Below are 7,500 nucleotides of genomic sequence, written 5' to 3' on the forward strand. Positions count from 1 at the left end.
ACAGGAAATTTTTTATTCTAATGTTGTTACTGTTCTTAGAATATTTTATTTTTCCTGGTTTCCTCTCCTTACTGGGCTATTTTCCCTGTTGGGGCCCCTGGGCTTATAGCATCCTGCTTTTCCAACTAGGCAAGTAATAATAATAATAATAATAATAATAATAATAATAATAATAATAATAATAATAATAATAATAATAATGCGTAAAGCTAAAATTGTCCCATCTACTTAAACGCCAGCTTAAAAGATTTTTCTAACCTAAAGGCGACTTGAACAAATCATTATAAGACGAGAATTTACTAATGTATGATAAGATTATTGTACCAACCGCGTGTCACACGATCGTACATAGTAACGACATTTTATTTTGAGTATATATTAGGCTTGTATCTTTGCCCTCCCCTAGCACTGAGAAGGACCTGAAATAACGTCTGTTTTTCTCACCGTTAACTGTTAACCAGTGCGGTGTCGGTTGAACATGAAATTTCCTGTTATGTGTTTTATTCTTTTTTTGAATGGAGTTTATGTATATGTAAATGGATGTTCTGTAATAAAGTTACTCAGTTGCTTTCCTTCCGCCTTTGAGTCACAACCTTCTCTCGGCTCATCACATTGGTGACCCCGGAAGTCGACTCGCTCATCCCGCCTTCTACCCGCCCTCGCCCCTCCGTCATTGGTACTATGGCGAACTCCACGGAAGTTGGCGCCGCCCAATTGAAGCTTTCGTCGTTCGCCACCTGAGAGGCGTTTGCTTGGTATCAGCGCGCAGAAGTCCAGTTCCGTATCAAAGGCGTGACTCGCTCAACCACCAAAGCAGATTTTGTTCTCGCGGCGATACCCAAGGACACCTTCCCGGAAATATGCGACTGGCTTTGTGAACAAGGAGACACCCCAATAGCGTATGACACCCTCAAAACATACCTTCTGCAGCAGTACTCGCTGTCGCCAGCCGCCCGTATAGCAAAGCTTTTTCAGCTCTCTCAACAACCATTGGGGGACCAAAGGACTTCGCTCGCCCTCAGGGAAATGACCAGTATTGCTCGCCTGCAACCTGCCGCAGACGGCTCTACTCGTGAGGTGAACCTACTTTACCGTTTACCCAAACTTGTATGCTCTGACATACCCAATGTTGATAGTTTACCAATAAAAGACTTGATGACCAAAGCCGACGCCCTTATGGACAGCCACTTCACGACCTTCAAGACCTCCATCAACGCCTCCACTCCTAACAAAGAGGACGCCTATTTAATGTCAACCGAAGCTGATGTGAATGTCGTAGGATATACAGGCCTAACCCGTGACAAGCCGGAGCGGCGACAAAGCAACCCATCCCCCACCAATCGCTCGCGCCCCAGCCAACGACTTCTACAGCCACTTACTAACGCCCATCGGCCGCAGTTTTGCTACTACCACTTCAGATTCGGGGCAGCCGCAAATAAATGTGCCAAGGATTGTCAGTGGCCAAAAAATGAGTAAGTAGGCCATCGCTTGTGGCTGTAGCCTCCCGTGTTTCTAATCTTTTCTTTTTACATGATGCAAGAATGGGCGTGCGATTTTTGGTAGACACAGGTGCTTGTCGTTCTCTTTTGCCAAGGGAACTCTTCAGGACACGATGTAGTCAGTCTACGTCTGCCGACGTCCGCCTGGTAGCTGCCAACGGATCTGCCGTACACACCTACGGTTACGAGAACCTCACATTATCGTTTGTAAACGGTAAATTTAATTGGAAGTTTCTCGTTGCTGACGTCACATTGCCAATCCTCGGCGCGGATTTCATCTTTCATTTCCACCTTCTGGTCGATGTCGCCCACCGACGATTAGTCAACGCAGACTCGTACTTGTCGACACCTCTTCATCCTGCTCCCTCCAACCTCGCTCTCCACATCAACGCACACACAGATGCCTATGCCCACCTCCTCACGTCGTACCCAGAAGTTTTCCGTCCAAAACTTCGCCAAACGCCCAGGGCTCCTGCCAAGCACGGTATTTATCACCATATCAAGACGACGGGACCCCCAGTCTTTGCAAAATTCAGACGTCTGGCACCAGAACGATTGGCAGCTGCCAAACAGACGTTCGCCGAAATGGAGGAAATGGGCCTTTACCAAAAGGCCTCCAGCCCATGGTCGTCACCCTTACACATCGTTCTGAAGAAAGACGGCTCCCTTCGTCCGTGGGGGGATTACAGGCGCCTGAACATGCGAACAGAACCGGATCACTACCCCCTCCCAAACATCGCCGACGTGACCTCCTACCTGTACAAAGCGAAGGTTTTCTCCACGCTCGACCTCCTGAATGGTATTATCAGGTGCCTATGAACCCAAAAGACATCCCCAAGACCCCCATCACCACTCCGTTTGGTACATACACCTTCAATTACTCCTGTTTTGGCCTTCGTAATGCTGGGGCCACTTTTCAACGTCTCATGGATGGCATCTTAGGGGACCTCCCCTTCTGTGTATGTTATGTGGATGACATACTTGTGTTCTCTTCCTCAAAAGAGGAACACCTCCATCACCTGCGCATCATGCTCGACCGCCTGCAACAAAACGGCCTTGTAGTCCGGTACGACAAGTGTATCTTTGGCGCCACTGAAGTGTCGATCTTAGGGCACCGCATCACTCCTGAAGGAGTCCATCCCCTCCCTGACAAGGTAGCAGCCGTTCAGAACTTCCCTAGGCCCTCGACCGTCAAAGCTCTGCTGGAATTCTTGGGCATGATCAATTATTGTCACCGTTTTCTGCCAGCCATTGCCGCCACTCTTGCTTCCCTCTACGCCTCCCTCAAGGGCAAGCCAAAGGACCTGAAGTGGGGTCCCCTTCAAGAAGCAGCCTTCTGCAATGCAAAGAAGGCCCTATCTACCGCTGCAGCTCTCATTTTTCCTATCCCACATGCCCCTCTACTTCTCTCCACCGATGCCAGCGACATCGCTATTGGTGCAGTACTCGAACAGGTGGTCAACGGCTGGCCCCGCCCATTGGCCTTCTTCAGCAAAAGACTGTCCAAGGCAAAATCGGGTTATTCTACCTTCGATCGCGAATTGCTTGCGGTGCACTTGGCTGTCCGTCACTTTCGCCATTTCTTAGAAGGTACGCCCTTCGTCATTCGCACAACCACATGCCTCTGGTGCATGCCTTCACTCGACAGTCTTGATGCCTGGTCCGCCCATCAACGCCGACATCTCTCCGCTGTGGCTGAATACAATTGCACCCTTCAACACGTCCCTGGGAAAATGAATCCCATTGCCAATGCCCTGTCAAGAAACACGTTGGCTGCCGCTCAACTGGGATTGGAGTACAACGCCTTGGCTGAAGCCCAACGACAGGATCCAGAGTATCAAGCATGTAGGACATCCTGCACATCCTTCCGTTGGGAAGACACCCCCCTCGACGACTCCAACACCACCCTCCTCTGTGATGTCAGTACTGATAGACCACGACCTTGGATTCCTGCTCCTATGCGCCGGCAGGTGTTTGATTTCATTCACGGCCTTTCACATCCCTCATGCCGTTCTACTGCACAGTTCATTTGGCACGGCATTTCTAAGGATGCTAAGGATTGGGTCTGCACCTGTACAACTTGCCAAACTTCCAAAGTACATTGACACACGGATTCAGGAGTGAGCACCTTTCCTCAACCTCAGCGTCGTTTCACCCACATTCATGTCGACTTTGTAGGCCCCCTACCCACATCACAAGGACATCGTTACCTGTTTACCGTCATCGACTGCTCCACTCGTTGGCCTGAAGCCATTCCCATGGAAACTGCAACGTCCGCCGCATGTACATCTGCCTTACTCTCAGCATGGATTGCAAGATTTGGTATTCCTGAGCATATTGCTTCTGACAGGGGTACCACTTTCACCTCTCAATTGTGGACATCATTAGCGAATCTCCTGGGCATCACCCTACATCAGACAACTGCCTACAACCCCGCTGCCAATGGAATGGTTGAACGTTTTCATCGCACCCTCAAAACAGCTTTAATGTCCCGCTGCAAGGATTCCAACTGGTTTACTCAGCTTCCCTGGGTCCTCCTGGGACTAAGGACCACTCCTAAAGACGCCCTCGACGTCTTGGCAGCTGAAATGGTGCATGGCGACCCGTTGGTCGTCCCTGCCGAATTTTTTCCTTCTGCAACCTCCTCCGACGATCTCCAGTGCATACGTCACGTCGTTGGAAAATTTACTCCAGGCCGCCAGACTTACAAGCCCACCGCGAAGCATCACATACTGACAGACTTGCACTCTGCAACGCACGTCTTCCTATGCAAGGACACTAGCAAGCCACCTTTAACACCCCCTTACACGGGGCCTTTCCTTATGATCCGACGCAGTCTGAAAGCATTCCTACTAAACATTCGTGGCAAAGAAGACTGGGTCTCCATTGATCGTCTAAACCTGCTTAACTCCTGCCAGATGACCTGCCTATAGTTCGCCTCTCTAGATCAGGGCGCCCTATTCAACATGTACAGTATGTCATTGTTAGGGGGGGAGCCATGTACCAACCGTGTGTCAAACGATCGTACATAGGAACAACATTTCATTGTGTGTATATATTTTGCTTGTATCTTCGCTCTCCCCTCACACGGAAAAGGACCTGTAATAACATGTCTGTTTTTCTCACCGTTAACTGTTAACCGGCGCAGTGTCGGTTGAACATGAAATTTCCTTTTATGTCTTTTATGCCTTTTTTGCATGGAGTTTATGTATGTATAAATGCATGTTCTGTAATAAAGTTACTCAGTTGCTTTCATTCCGCCTTTGAGTCACAACCTTCTCTCGGCTCGTCACATTATAAAGTTCACAGTAATTTTACAAATCATAAAAACAAATGATGAAAATGTAGTTTACAGTTGATTAAGCCAGTCAAGGGTAAACTACATTTTCATCGTTTGTTTTTATGATTAGTAAAATTAATATGAACTTGATAATCTTACCATGCATTAGTAAATTCTCAAGTTATAATGATTTGTTCAAGTCACTTTTAGATTAGAAAAATCTTTTCTTTGATAAATAAAAAAAAAATAAAGAATATTTCTCTTCAAGGACCTTTATTACCTTGACAACATTATCTAACAATGATAAAGCATGAAACATTGTCTACACTTGGAAAATCCTAATACAATTCTTTCGTGGAAGTTTGAAATGAAAAACCTTTTGAATACATTTATAGAGATAACAACTGGTTGCAAGAAATCAGATGTGATCATAAGAGAATGAAATACAGAGATCTAAGCGTACACTCCCCCCCCCCCCTCTCTCTCTCTCTCTCTCTCTCTCTCTCTCTCTCTCTCTCTCTCTCTCTCTCTCTCTCTCTCTCTCTCTCTCTCTCTCTCTCTCTCTTCACAAATATTCTCACATGAACAAATATTTTCTTTTAGATACGTATTCCCATTATGTACGTATATCTGTCAAATCTGTATTTCAAAATTCTGGTTTCAGCTGTGTCTTTCATTTCAGTCCTCATTTTAAAACAAATTATATGTCCTTTTTCCACATTATAACACACACTCTTACAGTGGAGTACTATCCAAACTGTTGCATATATTTCAGAGAGATAAATGTTTGACGTTTACTGCATTTTATGGTATGCATAATTCCTTTTAACTACACGAATTTATGAACTATGTTGAATGGAAATTTAGACAAATAACATACACACATATTCACGTAAAAAATTTACATATACTGTATATAGTGTACACACACACATATATATATACATATATATATATATATATATATATATATATATATATATATATATATATATATAAATATATATATATATATATATATATATATATATATATATATATATATATATATATATATATATATATATATATATATATACATACTGAGAAAGGTGTTAGAGAGGGAGACCCCACACCTCCTAAATTATTCACAGCATGGTTAGAAAAAGTTTTAAAAAGTTTAGATTGGGAAAATGTAGGAATTAATATTAATGGGGAATACCTAAATAACTTGAGATTTGCATAAGACCTAGTTGTGTTTAGGGAATCATGGGAGGAACTATAAAAGATGATAGAAGATTTGAATAGAGAAAGCAGAAGTGTAGGACTGAAAATAAATATGAGTAAAACAAAAATAATGTTCAATGAATATGTAGTGAGACAACAAATAAGAGTTATGGATGAACCTTTAGAGATTATTAATGAATATATGTACTTAGGACAGACAGTGTGTCTCAAGGGCACGAGGCCGAAATTAAAAGAAGTATAGGCATGGGAAACTTGGAGCCTTACTAAACCCTTAGAACATAGGCTAGTTACAACTCAGAGAGCTATGGAAAGAGTAATGACGGGAATAACACTGAGAGACCGAAAGAGAGTAACATGGATACAAGAGCAAACTTAAGTAGATGATAGTCTAATAACATGTAAGAAAAAGACATGGACGTGGGCAGGACATATAATGAGAATGACAGATAATAGACAGACATTAAGAATAACTGAATGGGAACCCAGAGATTGCAAGAGAAGCAGAAGGAAGAGAAGACGATGAATTGACAAACTAAGAAAGTTTGCGGGTGTGGACTGATATAGAAAGACCATATGTCTAAAGGCCTTTGTTCTGCATTGGTGGAATAATGGCTGTTGATGATGATGATGATGATATAAAATATCAATTTTAGTTCGAATCAAATGGTGACACTATTTCAACATATACTACTTTAGGACAGACTGGCGTAAACCATACTCCTACAATATCAGTAAATCTTTCTACGAAGAAAGCAGTGAATCATACTGTTACTAAGGTATTACCACGTACAATATGAGGTCACTAGCGTACCAGTTCTACCATGGATGGGAGGGTATCTTCATTTCGTCACAGTCAAATTTAAGGTTTGTTGTGATAATCATGTCCTAAAGAAATCTAAAGAAGGTAATATGTTATCATAGATATAAAAAATACAACTTTTCGGTGAAGGGGTCCATATATACAGTACATGTATGTCAGTGTGTCTATGTGCATATACGTACACAAAGAAGATTTATTATTATTATTATTATTATTATTATTATTATTATTATTATTATTATTATTATTATTTATATATATATACATATATATATGTGTGTGTATATATATATATATATATATATATATATATATATATATATATATATATATATATATATATATATATATATATACATGTGTGTATGAGTCTGTGTGCGTGCTTGCGCATTTAAGTGACCGTGAATATAGTTTTTCTGATACTTTTCATTCACTATATTTTCACCTAACGAGAAACATTTTTTTTTTACTTTTTGTTTGTCGTAAAATACAGAAAAATCAAGTTTTGTCTGTCAAGAAAGTATACACAACAGTTAGGATAGTATAGCACGAAAAACGCGTGTGTGGCAATCCTGTCATCATCCTATATTTTCACTCGATATTTTTGTAATTCATTTCCTTGATTAATACATACGTACCAATGACTTTGATTAAATGTTAAATTTGGATCGGCT

The 7,500-nt window shown here is 42.2% G+C and overlaps 1 protein-coding gene across 1 annotated transcript in view; it reads right to left on the minus strand.

Annotated features, from left to right (window-relative positions):
• LOC137645703 (coiled-coil domain-containing protein AGAP005037) overlaps nucleotides 1–7,500 on the minus strand; it is a 1,132,788-nt gene that overhangs the window by 164,631 nt on the left and 960,657 nt on the right. The window lies entirely within an intron of this gene.

This window comes from Palaemon carinicauda, chromosome 8 (genome assembly GCF_036898095.1).
Source record: "Palaemon carinicauda isolate YSFRI2023 chromosome 8, ASM3689809v2, whole genome shotgun sequence".
Classification (NCBI taxonomy): Eukaryota; Metazoa; Arthropoda; class Malacostraca; order Decapoda; family Palaemonidae; genus Palaemon; species Palaemon carinicauda.